Here is a 23,035-nt window from a genome sequence, read left to right as displayed (position 1 = left end):
ACTATATAACCACACTCTATAATGATAAATATGCTTCCTAGGTCAGAAATCAATATGGGAAAATGACACACACAAAATATATCAAGATATGTCATGTAATCTGAAGCTGGATAATTAACCACAGGGACAATTTGCAGTCCCACTATATCCATTGCTAGTCAGATTCAAGCCAGAACTTCATCTGTCATCTAACCTTCACAAATCTCCCCTCTGATTAAGAGCCCACTTATTTCTAAAGATTAATATCATTATAGAGTCAGCATCTCATAATCCCTAAGGGTTCTTTTTCCTTTCTCTAATGTTTAGTCACCTATATACATAGTAGCAGGACAAATGTATGGTGTGCAGCAGCAGTTATATGATAGAACACTTCCTTAAAGAGACTCTAATTATAATAATTTTTATTTTTATTATTTGCCAATTTTTATGTGAAGCAACAACTTGGTAAGCTTTTCTATGTCTTATATATCTCTTGACCCTGTGACCAATTAGCCACACTCACAGATGCCTGATAGGTTAGATAAGCTCATTTGCAATATGGGCAGACACAAATTTTTCACTCAGTCAGTAGGCACGTACCATGTACTTCAGACTTTATCAGCTATAGAAAATAACCCACTTTGGACACAGGGTCTGCAATTAGCTTATTATCTGTTTGAACATACAGCAGTGCACTTCATCCTTCAGGATCATTCTAGTTTTTGCAGGGATCAGGACCAGAGACAGAAATGAAGACATCATGGATTCAACCACTCTTGCATCCTTTATCATTTAAAGGTAGGATCTATTTTCTGCCATTCCTTCAGCCAAGTATTGTACAAGCAACTGAACTCAGAAGATCTCTTTAAAAAAAAAGGACTATTACTGAAACCATTTCAATACAATTCTTCAATTGGTAACTTTCCCAGTATGAAACAGATGTCAAAATCAAACTGAACGAGTAGGTAAAAGTTAAGAAAATATTTACAAAGGCAGGACTTGGAAGGTGCATATAGGAATTTTGCAGTGCCCTATGCATAGAAAGAACAGGGCATCTTTGCTTCCACTAGGGCAAAGAAGGGAGCAGTTACTAGGACCTAGGTCAAGTAGCTGTATAGATGGGCCTGTCCAACTGAAACTAAAACATTATTTGCTAGCCTTGGACAGTAAACAGTAAATTCATAGAACATCCTGGAAACAGGGAGCAAGGGCATTAAATACCCTGAAACTTTTAATTCATAATTTCTATTTTGTTTTTCTATTTTTTTTTTTTATTTGTCAGATGTTTCTCCATTTTTTTTTTCCTTTGAACACCCTAGGTATTTGTAATTTAGATTATTTTTGAAAATCGATATTTTAAAGTCAGTTTCTATTTCAATTCTTTCTTTTCTCAATAGTTTTCATAGAATTATGTTCTCCCAAGTGGTCTAAAATTCTGGCTTGTGGGATTATTTGAAGAGAACTTTTAATTTTCATTTTATTCTCTGTCTTTGTCTCTCTCTCTCCACCATTGTGTTTGTCTCCTCCTGTGTGAAGTTTTATTTTCCTGTTGAAGTCATCATTACCTCCATTTAGTAGTCTAGGCCTCAAATTGAGAAATAGGTCTTATAATTAATTGTGATTTAGATTCATTACTCCAACATGAGACTGGTGAAATGCAGATATATCCTCAGTGCAACTGAAGTATTTGGATTTGAAAATCTTGTGTCTGTGTCTTTCTTTTTCATTAGGCATAGAGCTCACCAAGGCGCATGACTATATTTGAAAAGAGGGGAGTGTGGCCGCAGATTTTTAGCCTCCTATCACAATATAGCCTTTTTTTGAGTCCCCAGCAGATTCAGGCTTCAAGCAGTGATTCTGGCTTCAATCTCTTTTCTGCTATGGGAGGCAAACCAGTGCCATATCGCACAATCTTAGATCACTGATCTGTTTGCCTAAAATATCATTTCTGCCTTTGGGAAGTGAGGAAGAGAGTGGATTGTTTTCTCATCTCCAAATATTTTCCTTTTGCTGTAGCTCAATTGCAGAGAAGGCAATGGCACCCCACTCCAGTACTCTTTTGCCTGGAAAATCCCATGGACCGAGGAGCCTGCTGGGCTGCAGTCCATGGGGTCGCAAAGAGTAGGACACGACTGAGCGACTTCACTTTCACTTTTCACTTTCTTGCATTGGAGAAGGAAATGGCAACCCACTCCAGTGTTCTTGCCTGGAGAATCCCAGGGACCGGGGAGCCTGGTGGGCTGCCATCTGTGGGGTCGCACAGAGTCAGACACGACTGAAGCGACTTAGCAGCAGCAGCAGCATAGCTCAATTGTCTTAGGGATTTTACGCCATTGTATTTGTTTGGTTAATGTCACATGTTGAACCAGAGGGGATTATTACCAGAGCATAAATTCACCATATCTTCTTGACTGTATCAGCATACAATTCATTGATGTTAATTCACAGTTTTCTCTACAAAATTTTGAAATAAAACTCAAAGGCGTCATATTAAAATTTAACATTTATTAAAATTATTTGGGCTTTCCCAGTGGCTCAGATGGTAAAGAATCCGCCTACGATGCAGGAGATCCATACTATTTATAAAGCATTTTAATATTGAATAACCTATGTATTAGCTTCCTATTTCTACTATTTCAAATTACCACAGACATAATGGCTTAAAATAACACAAATTTATTTTTTTACAAATCTCATGTCCGAATCCAGAATGGGTCTCACTGATACAAAATCATCTCTAGGGTCTGTATGACTGTATTTCTTTCAGTAGGCTCTAGGGAAGAATTTGTTGACTTGTCTTTTTCAGCATCTACAGGCCACCTGCATTCTTTGACTGTCACCCCATTCCTCCATCTCTAATACCAGCAGGATCAGGCTGAAATCATTTTCTCTGAGATTTTTTCTGCCTTCTCTCTGATTCTGACTGTTTTACCTCTTTCCAAATTTATGAACCTTTGTGATTATACTGAGACCACTGGGATAATCCAAGATAATCCTATTTAAAAAAATCAGCTGAGTAGCCAATTTAATGCCATCCACAACCTTAATCCCCCTCTGCCATGTAATATAACATTGCCAGAGATTCTGGAGGTAAGAGGTCATTATTTTGCCTACCACACAAGCTTTGTATAATAAGAACTAACTAGTTTAAAATATTTTTATAGGAAAAGTTAAGGGGCATCTATATGAAATCTGATTTGGTGTAACAATTTTTAATTAGGGAATTCTCATATAGAAATGCAAACAAAAACAATTTTAAGCAAGTTAATCACAAATTACTCATAGCCTTCATATCAGGTAAACCTTTTCAATATTTTTTCATGTTTATAGAGAGAGTAGAAATGCTCTCTGCCAAACAAACCATGGTTTCTTGCCCTAGAATAGCATTTTCAGCAGCAATTTCTCAGAAAGCTACTACTTGTAAATCTAAATCACAGAGGAGCACAATGATCTCCTTGACTTTAGCAATAATTTGTAGAATCACAAAACTGCTGCAACAGATCAAAGTTTTTCACAGAGAACCTCCCTATTATGTAGATTGGGCTTCCCTGGTGACTCAGGCTGTAAACAATCTGCCTGCAATGCAAGAGACCTGGGTTCGATCCCTGGGTTGGGAAGATCGCCCAGAGGAGGCCATGGCGACCCATTCCAGTATTCTTGCCTGAAGAATCCCCATGGACAGAGGAGCCTGGCAGGCTAAGTCCATGGGGTCGCAAAGAGTCAGATATGATTGAGCAACTAAGTACATACTAAATGTAATTTAAAGACAAAGCAAGCAACAAGAATACATTCACTTATTCATTCATTCATTCAACAAAATTTTTTAGCACTTATTGCTCACCTAAATTACACTACTGTTTACTTGTGGATCCAGAGATGGACAACAAAGACTTTCTGACTATGATATTGTTTTAACCTATAGATAATAAGTAACCACATGCACAGAGAAGGAAATGGCAACCCACTCCATTACTCTTGCCTGGAAAATTCCATGGATGGAGGAGCCTGGTAGGCTACAGTCCATGGGGTCGCAAAGAGTCGGACACGACTGAGCAACTTCAGGTTAACCACATGCACATGCTAAAATCTATCACGGTGCTTGCATTTTTTGTTTGTTTGTTTATTTGTCTGTGGGGTTTTTGGTGGTGGTATTGGTTTTAGTTTGCCCAAATTTGCCTATATCCATTGCCAGTAAATATTGTTGGATCAATCTTATGCTTCAATTATTGTTTGTTTAACCACTTTTTTGTCTCAGTACTTTCTGGAAAAATTGACCTTATTTTTTAAAATTATCTTATTATGTGATTGAGCGTTTATTCTATTCAGTTGACTTAACATACGTGAATATGTTTAGAATGGAAAACGTGGTGCTACCGGTTGGGATATTTTAACTGATTTCTCAGTCCACAAGCTACAACAGCCCTAGGCATCATAACAAAACAGACGTTATAAAGGATCACATATGCCCTCAATTCACCTATGTTTGGATGACCATCACATGAGCTTCTGCATGGCACTTGGGAAAATTTGAAATCAGGCCTAAGTAAAGAAAGAGACCACAAAGAGATGAAGACAATTTCTCAGGAAAAAACAATTTTAACTATTAAGATAAATATTTCAGTTTGCTAGCATTAAGTGGAAATGGGAATACTCAAATCTTGATACACTTGATATAAATAGTATTTTTCTCCTGAGTTGTATCAGTTCTACATATGTGCATACACCTTTGCAGAATGTTACTTTTAAAATGTTTTCATTTATTTTCTATATCAGTTATGATTATTTAAACTATAATTCTGAATTTATTTCCCCAAAAGTCTGAAAACCGTGACTAACTTAGATATCCAGAGTTGTAGACTAAAATATAGAATTTCAAAACGTACCATTCTATAAGATTGTGTTTCCCTTAGTTCTGAGTTATATTAAATTTCCTTTTAATTATTTAACTATTTTAGTTACTTTAAATTTCCTTTTTCCCACCCCTTCTAATTTGTATTTTTCAAAACTATTTTGACTATTCCAGATACCGTTTGTTTTGGGAGAAGCTGGAAAAGCTAAGCAGCTTCACTCTTAACAAAGAGACCTTGATTAGCCACAAGGAATACAGAAAGTTCTCCAAAACTATAGCAGTGGGGACAATTTGGGAACTGAAGGAAAAGTCAACTTATGTGAAGGTAAGTCACTGCTGGGAGAACAATGGGACTGAGACTAAAAATGTGACTCTGTTCTTTTTTTCTTGAAAATATTCATGAATGACAACATACTTAATATTTTCCTATTTAACTGTTATGCTCTTAATTTTATTCAAACTTATTTCCTTCATTCATAAATATTTTTATCCAAAATAACTATTAAAATATGATGTATTTAGCTTCTAAATGTCATTCATTCTCAGTAACTAACTCAAATGTTGTTGTTGTTTAGTGACTAAGTCGTGTCCAACTCCTTTGTGACCCCATGGACTATAGCCCACCAGGCTCCTCTGTCCATGGAATTTCACAGGCAAGAGTACTGAAGTTAGTTGTCATTTCCTTTTCCAAGGAATCTTTCCAACCCAGGGATCGAATCTATGTATTTTGCATTGGCAGATGAATTCTTTACAACTGATCCACATGCAAAACAACTAACCCAAGTACAACGAGCTTAAATTTTTTGGTTGTTCAAACTCTATGTTTCAGTGGAAGCTGGCTAGCTACTAGAGTCTCTTTTTTTCTCTATTTTCTCATAAATAAATAAACAGATAAAATCACCTTATATTCTCATGATTCTGAGCTATCTTGGTTATTGCAATTCTATATTAAATGAATTAACAATGGATAAGTGCAACTGTCACAACTTTGTAGAGGATCCAAAAGAAATTCAACTTTTATCTAGGTAGAGAATCTGGGTCTTGGAAGGATGTCAATACAAGCTTCACATTGACTTCAAAGTAATTATTCATTTTTACCAACCAACTGCCAGTCAGGCATAACTGGAGAAAATAACATTTTCCTGTTTTATTTATTTATTATCTACTACATACTTCCAATTTCATGAAAAATAGCTGTCAGTTCTGAGGAAAGGAAGAAAAAAATTTCTTCACATTGAATTCTCTTTGAATCATTGTTTGAAAAATCTTTATGACCTTTATGTATTTACTTCCTAATCTGAAGTGCCTTTTAGCTCTTGATATAAACTGCCAATTCTCTATAGTTGGTTTAAGAAAATCAAAGTTTTGAAAGATACGGGAAATCTCATGTTAATGGATATAACAGGCAGTCCAAAAAATCACATCCTTACCTTTCTCCATATCAACTCAAGCTCCATTCTTTTTTTTTTTTCAAGTTCCATTCTTCAGGATTTTTTTTTTTATAAATCCCAATACAAATTTTTGCTGCCAAGTTGAATGACTGCCTAGATAATTAGGTATATTAAGCATAAAAGGTTTCCTATATAACATGAAAAATAAGTGTGGGAGAATACTAACTACACTGAATCAAATTAATCATTTTGGATTATTTTCAGAAAAAAGCATAAAAAGACTTATAAGACAATTTGAATTGTTCATCTTTTGTACTGTTTTAACCTTTAAAAAAAAAAATGTACTCAACATGACTTCTTCTGATCTTTCAGTACTCTGAGTTGATGAAATATATACTATTTTACCTATACATTACATATATAAATTTAGATATATACATATTTAGATAGATAAATAGATATACATTTAACATACATTACATATACAAAGACATAAATTATCACTAGGATAGCAAAATTAAGAGTGTAAAAAGTAGAACACATTTTATATAACATATAAAACATCTTTTGAATAGTTTAATAATATTAATTATATGCAGGATTTTATTAGCTGTCCAGAAAACATTGCTGTACATTTTAGCAATCATACTGTTGTTGTTTAAAGTTAATAATCACAAAAATATTGCTAGTCATTAAATATTATGCTTCTTCACAAAGTTTTACTCTGGTTTACAACTTAATTTTGGGCAACTTATAATCACAATATGATCTACAGAAACATTAAGTCAGATAGAGAAAAGCAAATATTATATGTATCACTTATATGTGGAATCTAAAAAAATAGATACAAATAAACTTTTTTACAAAACAGAAACAGACACACAAACTTAAAGAACAAGCTTATGGTTATCAGAAGAGAAAGGTGGAAGAGGGAGGGATAGACTGGGAGTTTGGAATTTACATATAAACATTGTTATATTTAAAATTGATAACCAATAAGGACCTATTGTAAGGGAAAGTTGCTCAAGATTCTGTAATAACATAAATGGGAAAAGAATTTGACAAATAATAGATACATATATAACTGAATTACTTTGTTATACATGTATCACTAACACAGCATTGTTAATCAACTGGGCTTCCTAGGTGGCCCAGTGGTCAAGAATCCATCAACCAGTGCAGGAGATGCAAGGGACGTAGTTTTGATTTCTAGATCAAGAAGATCCCATGGAGGAGTAAATGGCAGCCCACTCCAGTAGTCTTGCCTGGGTAATCCCATGGACAGAGGAGCCTGGAAGGCTACAGTCCATGGGGTCACGAGAGAGTCAGACATGACTGAGAATACACACATACACACAACTCCAATATGAAATAAAAGTTACAAGGGAAAAAAAAGACATCTTCTGCCATTCAATAGGGTGGCAACCCAGTGTGCAATGCAATTCTACAAAGGATGACCTCAAGCACACATTTGTGGGTGGAGAATAGAGACAAGAGTGACTGGGAGGCATCCCCACTGCAATGTTCTGACCACTTGGAAATGAGAAGGAGTCTCTGGAGTCAGGTTGAAGAGTTCTGACCTAACACTTCTTGCCAGTACAGTAAATTTAGGTTCTTAAGTAATAGTTTTTTTTCTATTTCTCTATCTTTAAATCTAAGATTAAAAATCACTTTCAAAGAATAGCCTTTATGAATAGAAATGCAAAAGCCCTCATCAAAAGTTAGCAAGCCAAATTCAACAATATATAAAAAGGTTTCATACACCATGATCAAGTGTGGTTTATTCTAGGGATCCAAGAATAGCCCAATATTCACAAATTAAACAGTGTGATACACCACATCAACAAAAAGAAGGATGAAAATCATATTATCATCTCAATAGATGCACAAAAAGCATTTGGCAAATATCAGCATTCATTCATGTTAAAAACTCTAATCAAAGTTGGTATAGAGGAAACATATCTCCACATAATAAAGGTCATTTATGACAAATCCATAACCAACATCAACACATGAAAAGCTGAACCATTCCTTTAAAATCAGGAACAAGACAAGGATGCCCACACTTGCCACTTCTCTTCAACATAATATTGGAAGTTAAAGTCATAGCAATCAGGCACAAAAAATATATAAAAACATCCAAATTGGAAGAGAGGAAGTAAAACTGTCACTCACTGCAGATGACATGATACAGCATAAATAATTATAATAATAAAAGAATAGCCTGTCAAGAAAAACTATGAAACTTATCTTAATGAAGATTTTCCTTATGCACTTAAATGCACAGTTTAGTTTCCATAACATAATAGTACAAACCTAAATTGTAATGATGCATTTATTAACATGAATATTTACATTGAAGGACCTCCTAACAGTATGTAATTTTTGTGAAAGCAACAATTTTCTTTACTTACTAATATATATTGATATACATGACACATTGTGACACTTAATAAATATGTAATAGATTTTTAGAGTACATACAAGTTTTTTAGAGTACAAATAATCATTTAATTATTTGTTCAATAAGAGGAAAATAATACATTGATTTCATTTAATTTATTACATAACATTGCAAATCCAATCTAGAGTTTTGATTAGACTTTTATCTGCATTTAAAGAAAATAAAACAGATATCCATCAGAAAGTTTTCAATGAGTTTAAAGCATTCTTGCTTCTGAATATTTATTGTAGAATATGTTCAGAAAACATTTACTAAAAAACACTGATTCTTTTGAAAGATTAAAGTATATAAATAAATATATGAAAATATACTTAGAAATATTCAAAATATGGCTTTTCTGACATGTTAGGTTTGTCAGCTAGAGCTAACCTTCTATCCTCCAAATTGTAGAATCTGCTAGTCTTATCCCCAAATCTGTTTTTCCCTTTTTCCATAGTACCGCATTTATTAGGTACATAAGCTATGCAAAATACACAATATATGCCTCTTGTCTTTCTGTTGTAACCTGTGTCTATATTCTGGCAAGAGATGTAAGTGAAATTAATGTGTGCAATTTCCTGGTTGTTTCTTTAGCAGGTAGGATTCTGCCTTTTAACTTCTCTTTTTTGCCTTCCTGCTGGTGCTATAAAAACCAGGTGGTCAGCCATCTTGTACTAGGTTAAGTAAGAGACATTCCATAGAGACGGTGAAGTCACATACAGAGGGAGCTGGATTCCAGATGATTTCATGAAGCTGCTCACACTTTTTATGTGTCAGAGAATTTATTTTTCTTTAAAAAAATTTCTCTTATATTTGGTCTCTATCACACTCCGTTGATGCCATATCTAAATTTATGCATTCTCAATTGCAGTGTTTGGATTTTAACAGTAAAGGTATACTGATTTGGTGCTGGGTAAGTTATATGTAATGAAGTAGGATGATAAAATTTAAAAAAATACAGGTATACATTTTATTACATATTTCCCTAGAAGTAATTAAGATGATCCTAAGCTTGGCTTTACTAATATCCCTGTATGTCTATAATTGATCACTAGAGTACTAAAGTTGGTCTTTTGCAAATATGAACATTTCAAAAAATTTAATGTACTCTATTAAGTATCTTAGGATTTCCTAATTCATCAATTCAATTTAGCAGGTCAATAAAATTTCAACTCTAGCCAATAAATTTCATTCGTTCTTAATGCCACTAAGTAAGTTTGGAAAATGTACTATGAAAACTCCTCTTTTATTAAAGGATGAACATCTTGACTGTGCTACAGCAGACAGAGGCATCTGATCTGTGTGCACTTAGTTTCACCCTCACTGAAAACATGGTTAAATATGTGACTTAATATCTTGTATCTCATTTTTTATTTCTTTTCCTTTCCATGAAACAAAACAGTGCAACGATTTCTTGGTATAACTTCCTGAGAGGAAGACAACATTCTCCTAGGCATTTTGAAAGGTATAAAATAAAATAGTATTTTTATTTTTATACTGGTGAAATTATTCTCAAAATCTATAAATATGGAAATAAAGATTTATTCTAGATGTTGAATTGTAAATAATGTATAACAAGTAAGAGAAGAAATAATCAAAGATAATTTTAAAAGAATACAATTTCTAGCCAAGAAAAATATTACACTGAACATGTTATATTAAAAATAAATGTATCAAAAAGAAATTAACAGACTTTACATAGAATAGAGTCACCACTGGAAGCAGAGATTTAAGGATAGTAAAACGTCAAAAAAATTATTCTTGGTGGATCAACAAAACTACTAACTAATGTCATAGGATTGCTGTAATCTTCAAAGCATATATATCATGATAAATCCAAGACTTCTGTGATCACAAGTTGCCAGAGACAGTTTCAAGTGAATCAAGTTTTAGCATTTAATTTTTCTATATTTTTTTCTAAAAGAAATTTGAGTATTGCTTTTTAAATTCTTATTTCCAACATATCTTTCATGATCATCCTTTTTCTTCAAAAACCAAACCAAAACAAAAACAAACAAAAAGCACAATATATACTCATACTAAAGTTAACATAATGCATTTCTGGAGATTTCTATGACGCACAAAACACCAATTTGCTTCTCAATAAGATGTCTACTACAATAAAGAAAGAAATATTTAGGGGATAGTAATTGATTACATAAAAATGAGAAAATCACATAAGACTCTATGCATTAGTTAGTGGATAGCTATATTATTAATCAGAGTTCAGAAGTAATGTGCTTATTATTCAGGGTCATATTAAAATTTCTATTAGAGTTGAAAAATGAAGTGTTATTTTCTGACAGAAAATACGTCTGATTCAAACATAATCTCTTTGACTATGGAGGCTGTCCTTGTCAGTTAGTTCTTATGATGGACATTTTCTGAATATTGAACAAAATAAATATGCTGCTCAGTCATGTCTGACTCTTTGCGACCCCATGGACTATATAGTCCATGGAATTCTCCAGGCCAGAATACTGGAGTCGGTAGCCTTTTCCTTCACCAGGGGATCTTCCCAACTCAGGGATCAAACCCAGGTTTCTTGCATTGCAGGCTAATTCTTTACCAACTGAGCTATCAGGGAAGCCCTGCTCTAAAATTTTAATTAAAAGTTATTTAATGCTTATAATATAATATGCAGTACTCAAAAAGATTACATCTTTGCAATTTTATAATTGTAGAAAATTTTATTCATCAACTTAGAGATGTGTTAGGGATTTTATTGTTATTCACAATTCTACTGTGGAGTATAAAAGTAAAAAACTCATGGAGGCTATCAACTGAAAACACTAAAGTTATTTGAAAAGACATAACCTAAAAGTTGGAAATTGTGCTTTATTGTACTCAGTTGCTCAGTCACGTCTGACTCTGCGACCCCATGAACTATAGCCCGCAAGGCTACTCTGTCCATGTAGAATACTGGAATGGGTTGCCATTTCCTACTCCAGGGGATCTTCCCAACCCAGGGATTGAACATGCATCTCTTGTGTCGCCTGTATGGGCAGGTGGATTCTTTACCACTGCACTATCTGGGAATCCCCTATAGCCTTATTGTGGGCTATTGCCTGGGAAGTCAGTCTTTTTTTTCACTTCTGCAGGACTATTCCCAAGAGATAAGGGAGGAGCCAGGAGATGAAGAAATTTTAGGGAAAAAAACAAAACAAAACAATAGTTAGTTGAACATCAAAATACTGCTGCTAGTCACAAAACAAAAACAAAGCTTCAGTCATCTCAAGTTAATGATTTTAGTGGTTTCCTATTTACGGGAAGAAGGAAGAGTCTGAGCTTATTGAAATTATTACCTTGATATGTACCTTAACTATATAGGGCCATTATTCTGTATTTCTCCATTCTTAATTCCATCAGGGTGCACCTTAGGAAGCAACTGCAATGGCTGATGGCTAGATGGCCACAACTTACCGACATGGCAGGTGACCTTCTTTGCCCTTTTACCGTTTTGATGTTCCTGTGATGAATTAATAGTAGTACCTGTTCGTCGTGCATTATGATTTACTCTAATAGAACTCAGCTGCTTGAATGTAAGCAGGGAAGACACAGAAGAATGTGTTCACTCATGTTTGTACTTTTATCATAAAGGACAATGAAGTGAGGAGAAAGTGAGATCAACATATTGTAACTAAAATAATTAACCACTCCTCATACATAATCTAGGAAGATGGATAAGATGAAATTTGGGCTCATTGGATATATTTCTGATGTTATTACCTAATGTTCACAGTGAGGAGAAAGGAAAATGATTAAAGAACCAATTTTAACTTTTAAAGGAAGATCCCCTAAAGTAGAAAATGGCAACCCACTCCAGTATTCCTGCCTGGAAAATTCCATGGACAGAGGAGACTGAAAGGCTACAGTACATGGCATCAAGGAGTTGTACACAATTGAGCAACTGAGCACACATTTGTATTGAGGTTCTCTGGGAAGAGATGGAGTTGCTAAAAACATAGTTAATTTATACAGTGGTGTGACAATTTAATATCATTTGGTAATTAATTGCCTGCAATTGTCATTAAGGCACTGGAATCCTCTTAATTGTCTTTTAGTTACAGGCCTGGGAAAGTTTTAATCAGTGCATGTTCTTTCAACAGTGTAGGAGTTTAACATCATAAGATAAATCTTGTCATAGGAAAACCATTTTATTGGGACAAAATTATAGTTTCTTTGAAAATCGTATGCCTTATGGGTGATAAAACATTAAGCTGATAGATGTAATCAGTCTTAGATTTCACCTCATTATTAGAATATAACAAAGATCATCCACCTGCTGTATAAGAGTAGAAACATATGGAAATTTAAGGTACTGGTGATCCCATTTGAAAACTTGTGAATTTAAGAGAACCTCAAGAGACCACCTGGACCATATAGATTGATGATTTCTTTAGGAAGAAGCAAATAGACATAGCTATTGTGATCCAAAGGAACACTGGTGAAAGCAGACCTGCAATTGTAAAATATATGGTTCTATTTTTGAGTACAGAACTATAAAGAAGACAGACAGATCCTAAAATAGCTCCCTTAAGAGGTTCCTTATAAGGAACTCTTACAATTCAATAATACAAAATATATATAACCCCATTAAAAAATGGCAAATGGCTTGAATAGTTTGGCAAATAAGTCATATACATAGGACAAAGACAAAAAAATAAAAGTTGTTCATGATTATTACATTAAGAGAATGCAGATTTGCAACAATGAAATGACATTTCACATATACTTAGATGGATATGAGCATATACACATGCAATAAAAAGACAGACAATACAAGTGCTATTGAAAGTGTGCAGAAACAGGAATGCTCCTGCACTATTGTTGAAGATACAAAATGCTTCAACTTCTTTGAAAAATAGTTCTTTAGTTTCTCAAAACGGTAAAGATAGTGTTACCACATGACCTAAAAAATTCACTCTTTTAAGCATAAACTAAAGAGATATTAAAGCATATGTCTATACAAATAATTGCATACAAATATTCATTGTATTAATATACTAAAAGTGAAAGCAACACCAAACTGTTGATTGAATAAACACACCAAGGTTACCCATACAATGAAATTACTCAGCAAGAAGAAATGAATTTCTGATACATGCTTCAACATAAATGAATCTTGAAAACATGCAATGTGAGAGCAAATAGTAACAAAAGATTACACACTACATGATTCAATTTTAACGAAATGTCCAAAATATTCAACTCTATTGAGATAGAAAGGAGATTATTGTTTGCCTAAGGGCTGGAAAAGTCAGTGGTGCGGTGGAGCCAGGGGGAAAAGAAACAGGAGCTACAGTATATAAAGTTTTTGGAAGGCTGATGAAAATATTCTAGACTTATTTTCTGGTAAGGGTTTTACAACTTTGCAAATTTAATTTAAAAAATTTAACTTTCATTTCAAATAATGCAGACTATTCTCTGAAAAATTAAACATTTATATTTAATATTTGAAATGTTGTTGCTCCTTTTCAATTCTAAGATACTCTTCAGAAAATAAAATTTGTCTCTATCAAGTTTCTCCAGTTGGCAATTATAATTTTAAACTGTCAATAGTGAGATTATGCCATTTAAATAATAGATATCCACTGGGTTAAAATATAAATACATTTATAAATTAACAACTGGTTCTGGAAAGGATGAAGACTAAAATTTAGACTGAATATAGATGAAGAAGACTAAAATTTAGACTGAAATAGATGCATTTAAACTGTTACTAATGGTTGTTTTGGAGAAGGCAATGGCACCCCACTCCAGTCCTCTTGCCTGGAAAATCCCATGGACAGAGGAGCCTGGTAGGCTGCAGCCCATGGGGTCGCTAAGGGTCGGACATGACTGAGCGACTTCACTTTCATTTTTCCCTTTCATGCACTGGAGAAGGAAATGGCAACCCACTCCAGTATTCTTGCCTGGAGAATCCCAGGGACGGCGGAGCCTGGTGGGCTGCCGTCTATGGGGTCGCACAGAGTCGGACACGACTGAAGCGACTTAGCAGCAGCAGCAGCAGCAATGGTTGTTTTGAGACACTTCTTGGTATTTTCAACTGTTTGCCCAAATAATTTTCACTTTGTGTCAGAAAGAGAGCATTGCTAAATAGAGATCTCTCTTAGATTTAAATATTTACAGACAAAAAAAAACATGACTACTGACAGTCTATAAATTTTTGCTAAGTGACCTGAGATACCTTAACTGAGGAATGCTGGTATAAGATTTTTCATTCATCATATTTGGCTTGAAGAGTGGGCTTATTGGAGTTTGTCTGTCTTTTTTCTTAGGTATACTTTCCTCTTATAACAAATAATAAAAAAGACAAAGACAGAGAGAAACAATAAGAGTGTCCTGACACAAAGGGGTTTTCACATCTGATCTGATAATCAAAGGAATTTTAAAAGTTTTTTTTGTTTGTTTGTTTCACTTAATTCCTTTTAATGTAGATATGTTTGTTATTTTAACCCAAGGATACAAAATTCATTTAATATTTGAGATTTACTATAAAAAATGAAACTTGGAACCAACAAAATCAATTAACTGTCATCACAATGTTTCAAGAGGCACTCAAGCCAGAAGGCCAAGAGAAGTACAGTTTCTGTGTTAAAGTTCTTGGGTTTTAACAAGGATAAAGAACTTGATTGGGTCTCTGTGGGCCTCCAAGATTGTTAAATCATGGCTTTCAAAAAATACTTACACAACTTGATAAGGTTTGAGCAATCTTGGAGTTAATCATGTGATACTATAGATAGAAAAGTTGAACATCTTGATGCTTATTTAAATGAGGCTTGGAGAAGTTTCTGAAATGAGTAATAAAGTCAGAAATTTTTATCTACCTGGACAAGAATTTACAGAATAGTAGAGTCACGAATCATGTTGATGAAGAGAGCAAAATGACATTTATAAGGATAGCTAGAGAATAAATCATGTTATTGTTAGAGGTAGGCGGAGCAAAGTACCTAGTTTCAGTTTATACGTAAAGAGAGAAAAGAGTTTGGAAAATTGAAAGTTAAAATAAAGGAACACAGACTATAATAAATATATAGGTATTTTTGAGAAGCACAATCAAGTAACGTAGAAACAAAATCTATTGAGTAAATTCTATCAAAACTTTCCACTAAATTATAGAATCTTTGAGACTAGAGGCTTTTTTTGTTAACTTTGAAAACTCACTGCATTTAGCACATACACAATATACACATATTATAAACACACTGGATAAACAAAGCTTAGCTTATTTCATAGGAATGTGAGATGTACCTGGTGACAGAGTAGACTGAAGATGCAGTAAGATTCTCCACGTAAGTCATCATGAGGTGAGTTCCATAAAAACGTATTGATTGGATGATGTAAAAACTTGAAGACAAACTACAAACGCCCATTTTAGGAAGTGTCTTAGAATGCATTATGGATACTTTCTGGGTTTTCTGTTTATAATATAAGAACAATAAATTCTTCACCTTAGGCATTGAAGCCATAGTTGCATTACTATTTATAAATTCTTCAAAATCAAATTGTCATTTATAGGCAAACTCTTTTGCTATAAAAACATTAATAAACAGAAGCCTAAATAGAGTTTGGAGACCAGAGGGGTAGGTCTCAAGCCTTCTGACAATAGCCAATCCCAATAAGAGAAAGAAATTCTCCTCCTTTTTCCTGGCAAGGACTCAGCCAATGAAAACTCATGGACTCTCTGTTTACTATGGCCCTCCCAAATTCCTTTTCCTCTATATAAAACATTCTCCTTTCCTTGCACCAATGGGAACTTCCATTTGACTCAGCGTGGTTGCAGACCCCAAATTCAATAATCTGCTGATCCTCAATAAATCTGTCTTTGCTGGACAAATATCTGGCAGTATGTTTGTTTCAGGTAAATAGCACTACCGTTGACCTGGATGTATGACAAAGCTAAATGGCACTATTATTGGTATGTAAAAATCCCATCTAACCCATTCTGAAAGAATTCCCAAATTTTTACTTTGGAACTCCACAACCAATAAAACTCCAAACCTCTCTCATTTTTTGATTATCGTCTTTTCCCTTTACTTCTCCTTTCACACATCTATGGAACTAATTTGATTCACATTGCCAATGGATTAAGCTGAGATAATGTCATCAAAAACATGGAAAACAGTGAGGCAGAGATATTGAATAAACAAAGCATTCAGAGCACAGCTACAAATATGTGACAGCTATCTCAACAGAGCAGTGACACATTAGTGAGAGGTCAAGATCTGTCTTGCAGGTGGAAGTCAGGAAAACAACAACAAAAAGGAAATCTAGTTTCATAGAAATGGTGGGAGTTGTATAAAATAAATACAAGGAATAGGCATTTGAAGCTAATAAAATGTCATAGTCACATTAAAATCTCAGAGATAAGCATTGTACAATAAAAGTTACTCTGAACCATACAGGGAGCTTGCATATGAAACAAAAGAAACATTTAAATTATCTCTGTTCTTGAGCAACATTGTTCCATTAACTCTAATACAGCAAACTCTAAAATGTATTTTCTGCTTCATTGCAATTCACTGCAAATGGCCCAAATCAACATTCTGAAATTTTAAGTAGATTCTTAGCCTTCTAATAGGATTTAGCTGTATGACTTCAGTGTCCAAATTTCTGCCTCAGTGAACAACAGCTCAGAGTTAAAATATTAAATAGACTAAGTATTAAACATATAGTTTCTCCAAGGACATGTATTACAATACAAAGTGCTTTGTGGAAGAAAAAAATGAAGAGAGATTGCCTGCTGGGTCATCAGTTTCAGTATTTTGACCTCTCCAGAGCAAAGTGTTTGTTTAAATAGGTCACCTCATTGTTTATCTTATAAATATAATACTTTGACAGATTGATCTTCTGATGTTCATGGAGTAATATGTAAAGATACATTCCTTTCTTCCTCCAGGTATTCAATATATACTGTGAGTATATACAGCTTTAAAATGCTGTCAGACATATATACCTTTGAAAGGCCAGAAAATTAAGCTATAGTCTCAAAATACAGGTTTGCTTAATCCGCTGGAGATATACATAGCACCTGGCCATGGAGAAGCCATAGATTTTGGCATCAGGGTGACTTTGCTCAAACATTTATAAAAATATTTAAACTTTTTGATCTCTATGATCTTAGCTGTTAGGTGGTAAGAATCTATACCCTCTTTTTTGTGAAATTTAATTCTAGCTAATATGTAGAATTGAATAAAGTGATTGAATAAAGTGATTGGGACAGGTTGGGAGACCACTAAGTTCAATCCTCATCATAAATCTTAATCTAATAGGTCAGCGAATGAGGAAATAATATTAAAGTAAACCTCAACAAAGAAAATTCTATTCATAATGTCTGGACAAAAATTTCCCTCCAACAAATAATAATCCAAATGAGATACAATCATTCTAAAAAATATTTACAATGTGGTCCAAAAGCAAATGCTGAAAGAAAATAAAAATTGTATAATAATCTATTAAATGGAGAAAACAGTTGCAGGGAAAAAAAAGAGTTCTAACAGATTTAAAGTAATCTTTGAAAAGATACAAGTAATCACTTCTTGGAGGAGGGCATGGCAACCCACTCCAGTATTCTTGCCTGGAGAATCCCATGGACAGAGGAGCCTGGTGGGCTGCAGTCCATAGGGTCACAAAGAGTTGGGCATGACTGAAGCAACTTGGCATGCACGCAAACAATCACTTCTTATTAAATCTAGAAATATTGTCCTTTAACTTGGCAGCTTATGAACATTTTCCGTTGTAAAATCTGAGTATTATAACTTTAAACCATGTCCATGTATTTTCAAAACATATGCATCCTTTAATGTCATCTCTTCCAAGATGGCCTTTCAGATAAACTCAAATTTACACTGGCCTTTATCTATATATTATTTAGAGCACTTTGTTCTACTTCATCCAGGAATCACATGCACACTGTTCTCCTGTACTGATGTGTAAACTCTTGGAGGAAGAGAACAAATTAAACCAGATTAATCTCAATTCCTCCAAGTTGCCTTGAATGATGACTCACATATAGCTTCACATATGGCAGGAACTAGAAATTTTCCTGATCACTCTTGACCTTTTTCTACAGCTTGTGTTAACTTTCCAGATTCAGTCCTCCCCAGAACTCACTTCTGTGAGTTCCTCTTGAGTATTTTTATTTCTTTCTCCTGCTTTTGTATCTTGGTCATAGCCATTCTGAGGGAAATGCTAAAGCTCCCATAGAGTCCCCAGCTTCCTTATGTAAATCAACTCATTACTTCTCTCGAACTTTGATTGGTTTTTATTTCATAATGTAACTTCTTTTCAGTTACAACATTTTACATATGTATACAATAAAACAAATTTATAAAATTAAGTAGCTTGAAGGAGTTAGTAATTTATTCCCATATTCTGGGAACAGCAGTCAGCTTTTGCTGAATGGTGTATTCTACATGCCATATCTGTTTATGATCCCAGCTATTCTATAATCCAAACAATCTATGCAAGACCCACAAACAAATCATTTGAAATGCAATCCAGATGGTGTGCTGACATCTTAAACTATTACAAAGAATCATCACCCAGGCCATGATCAAATATCATAGAAACAGAAACACTTAAAAGAAACAGTTGCTTTTAAGCTAAAGCTATAATGCATAATAAACTATTCTAACTTTGCAATGTTAATTTGCAATTGCTTTAAAATAAAAAAATTAGTTTCTTAAAACTCACTAGAATTTCAGTGTACATCATTTATTTATAATATATATCATGATGTTTAAATTATTTAAATGATGGGATATAATGTTTAGTAAAACTAATCTCCTATCTTATTATTTTGATATGGATTTAACCATTGAAATCCAAATTATGAACTCATTTGAAATGAAATGATATTTAATACTATTCTCTCCCCTTTCTTTTTAATTGAAATAACAACAAATAGCATCATTATTAAAAATCTGCAAGTATTATAATATTAGATTTTCTAGTATTTGTTTGTCAGATACATAATTGTGTTACTGAAAAGCTTTGAACCACTGAATTCTGGAAAATTGCATAATCATCTCTAACAATATATTCTTATTAATATAATTTAATTTTCATTATATAAAAACAATTGCAATTAGCAATAAGCCAATTTAAGAACTTTAATTTTTACTTAACTATATATATATGTTTATCTTAAAGATTTTAATAAAAAATGATGTCCTTTCATGTTGCTTTTATGAATTTAGAAAAAGATTGTATATCCTGAACTGAAGCTTATGAAGGAGAAAAGTAGTGTGGAACTACAGTAATTTAAAAGAAGTAGGATGAGACACAGGCATTTACCTTTAAAGCATGTAATATAATCTGTGCAATTATTCTAATGAATTTAGTAAACAACTTAATTTCTTGTATGTTACAATCACTGAAGCTGCAATTAAATTGAACTGAAAAGTTCTAAGAGCAGAATGCTCTAAATAAACACTAGTTTTTCTCCTTATGCAATAATAAGTCAGTGCCAACAAGATGACTATTGAAAGATCAAGTTTTGCATACCATGTAATTTTTTTTTGTCATTTTAATTTTATATAGTTGTCTTTTCATTTTCTTTAAAAATAATTGCATCTTTCCCCTTCTCTGCCTCTATCTTTCAATACAATTGAGGCAACTACTGGAGAATGTGTGCATGAAACATCTACAAATGAGTTTGGTTTGGGCAGATAGTCAAGCAAGCCATTAAAAGGATACCAGAAACCCACAGTCTAGAAAAACTTGCAACTTTACAATGAGCCCATGATTCTCTGAAAAATATAATGAGCCCACATAATTTCAGTGTACTCTTCAGTCCATAAGGGTGTTGCAAAATAAGTTTTAAAAAGTTAATACTCTACTTTTAAGAATAGAATACATTTATTAAATATTAATTCTCATCATCAAGAGAAATTGAGGTATGGTCAGACACATGAAAGGTATTTTTCTGAATGATAATCAGATTAGAGAAATTAGAAATACATATATTCCTAATTCTCATCACTACATCACTTATCCATAAATTCAAAATTTGCTCTTTTTCCCTTGTGAGACAAGCAAAACTTTCCTAAGTGAATTATCATAGGCCATATTATTGTAATCATAGTGATCATGGAAATGACTAATGGTTTCAAATTCTGTGACCTGGTAATTTGGTGGATTTCTGTGTGTTATTTTTGCTATCTTAGCCAAATGAAAGTAAATGTTAGAATTTACAAGCATTGTACAAGTACCATTTGTTTCTTGAATAATAAAGGGTGGTAAGGGTTAACCTTTCACAACTCGCCTCTCATTAAGACTCAAACAGACCCCACAGACCTCTTCCCAGAATTAATCAATATCCCATAAGAAGCTCTTCAAGGCACAAAGCCCATAATAAAAGATCATCAGGCTCAATTGTCCTCTGTACTGGCCCTTGCAACAGTCCCATTTTACTGGTGAGAAACCTAAAGACCACCGGGCGGAGATGTGGCCAGGACCTCCCAGCAGTAAACAACATTGTTATTACTTCACACAGTTGTTCCTAAACCTGACACTTACTAACATTCATTTCCACTGGACATTTTTTTTTTTTTCACTGAAATTGATTTATGCAGTGCATTCTTTAGTATTTTAGTTGATAAAGTTAGCAATACCTTTATGCCTTCACTTGGGAAGAAAAATTATCTACCTGGACAGTAATTCTCAGGGTTTTACTGAGAGTCCTTTTTATTCCTCACAAATTCTCAAGGATGACTCTGATGATATAAAGTTCCCTAGCAGTTCTACTCTGTTGCAATATGTAGATGATTTGTTTCTCTCTCCTTCTCAAGGCTCCTCACAGGAAGACAGCATTTACTTGTTAAAGCTTTTAAACTTAAAGAGAGGCTGCAAAAGAAAAATTGTAGTTTGCCCAATCCAGGTTTAATATTTAGGACATCTAATACCAGAATAAAAGTTACACCTGGGTCTAGATAGATTTCAAGGTGTCCTCAGTTCAGTTCAGTTCAATTCAGTCGCTCAGTCATGTCCAACTCTGCAACCCCATGAACCCCCAGGCCTCCCTGCCTATCACCAACTCCCGGAGTTTACCCAAACTCATGTCCATTGTGTTGATGATGCCATCCAACCATCTCATCCTCTGTCGATCCCTTCTCCTCCTGCCCTCAATCTTTCCCAGCATCAGGGTCTTTCCAAATGAGTCAGCGCTTCGCCAGGTGGCCAAAGTATTGGAGTTTCAGCTTCAATATCAGTCCTTCCAGTGAACACCCAGGACTGATCTCCTTTAGGATGGACTGGTTGGATCTCCTTGCAGTCCAAGGGACTCTCAAGAGTCTTCTCCAACAGCACAGTTCAAAAGCATCTATTATTCTGCACTCAGCTTTCTTTCTAGTCCAACTTTCTAGTCCAACTCTCACATCCATACATGACCACTGGAAAAACCTTTGTTGACAGACAAAGGTCTGTTGACAAAGTAATGTCTCTGCTTTTTAATATGCTGTCTAGGTTGGTCATAAAAAGTAATGTCTCTGCTTTTTAATATGCTGTCTAGGTTGGTCATAACTTTCCTTCCAAGGAGTAAGCGTGTTTTAATTCTCAAACTCAAAATTAAGTGCCAACCATGAGGTTTTTCTAGGATACTTGGTTATTGCCTAAGTCGGATTCCAAATTTCTCTCTTAGAACCAAATCTCTTCATGTTTTACTAAACAATAACCTCTCTGACACAACCTTGTTGGAAGAACCAGAGAACATAATCTTCACAGCCTTAAAGCTGATTTTGATGAACTCAACTGCCCTCGGGATTCACAATGATCAGATTCCCCTTTTTCTTATTTGTAAAGGAAGGGGATGCCTTGGAGTTTGCACCAAAACACAGGGAACATTATCAGTTGATAGGGCATTAAAGCCAGCAAGTGAACGCTACAGCACAGGAATATACCCCTTTCCTTGGAGCCATTACAGCTACTGCTTTTTTGGTTAAAGTCACAAAGAAAAATTGTTGTAGGATCTCCTGTAACCATTGTTTGTACCTTACACAGTAGAAGCTCTCCTAAATTTCATCATATTCAACATTTCTTAGTCAGCTAACTCACTCCTGTGAAGTCAGTTTAACTTCTTCTCACATAACTCCTATATTATAATAACCTCGACCCTGATACTCTTCTTCCCTGTCACTAATGAAGTCCCTCAAGACTGCCTTCCACTGACAGATCACCTCTTGATTCCTTGTGATGATCTACAGGAAATTCCACTGGGTAAGGCTCAAGGTAAGACTTCTCAAGGTTTACCAACAAACTATAACAAGGTTTATAACCAACAAATAACAAGGTTTATTTAAAAGTGGACAGTGGCAAACAGTGTGTTGGGTATGCTATTGCAACTCATTTTGATGTTGTTAAGGCAGAATA

At 34.2% G+C, this 23,035-nt stretch overlaps 2 long non-coding RNA genes across 3 annotated transcripts in view; both read right to left on the bottom strand.

The window, feature by feature from the left end:
- The window catches only part of LOC145529437 (uncharacterized), a 198,171-nt gene that overhangs the window by 153,187 nt on the left and 21,949 nt on the right, over positions 1 to 23,035 (bottom strand). The window lies entirely within an intron of this gene.
- LOC145529450 (uncharacterized) lies at positions 1,228 to 16,083 on the bottom strand. Its single transcript, XR_014071242.1, has 2 exons — positions 15,917 to 16,083; positions 1,228 to 4,518 (listed from the first exon to the last, which is right to left on the bottom strand). It is a non-coding gene; the product is annotated as an uncharacterized LOC145529450 (long non-coding RNA).

The sequence above is a fragment of the Giraffa tippelskirchi genome, chromosome 12, assembly GCF_054371585.1.
Source record: "Giraffa tippelskirchi isolate mGirTip1 chromosome 12, T2T-mGirTip1v1.2.pri, whole genome shotgun sequence".
NCBI classification, from domain to species: Eukaryota; Metazoa; Chordata; class Mammalia; order Artiodactyla; family Giraffidae; genus Giraffa; species Giraffa tippelskirchi.
Note: the sequence above shows the minus strand (reverse complement) of the source record. Positions and strands in the feature narration are given on the sequence as shown.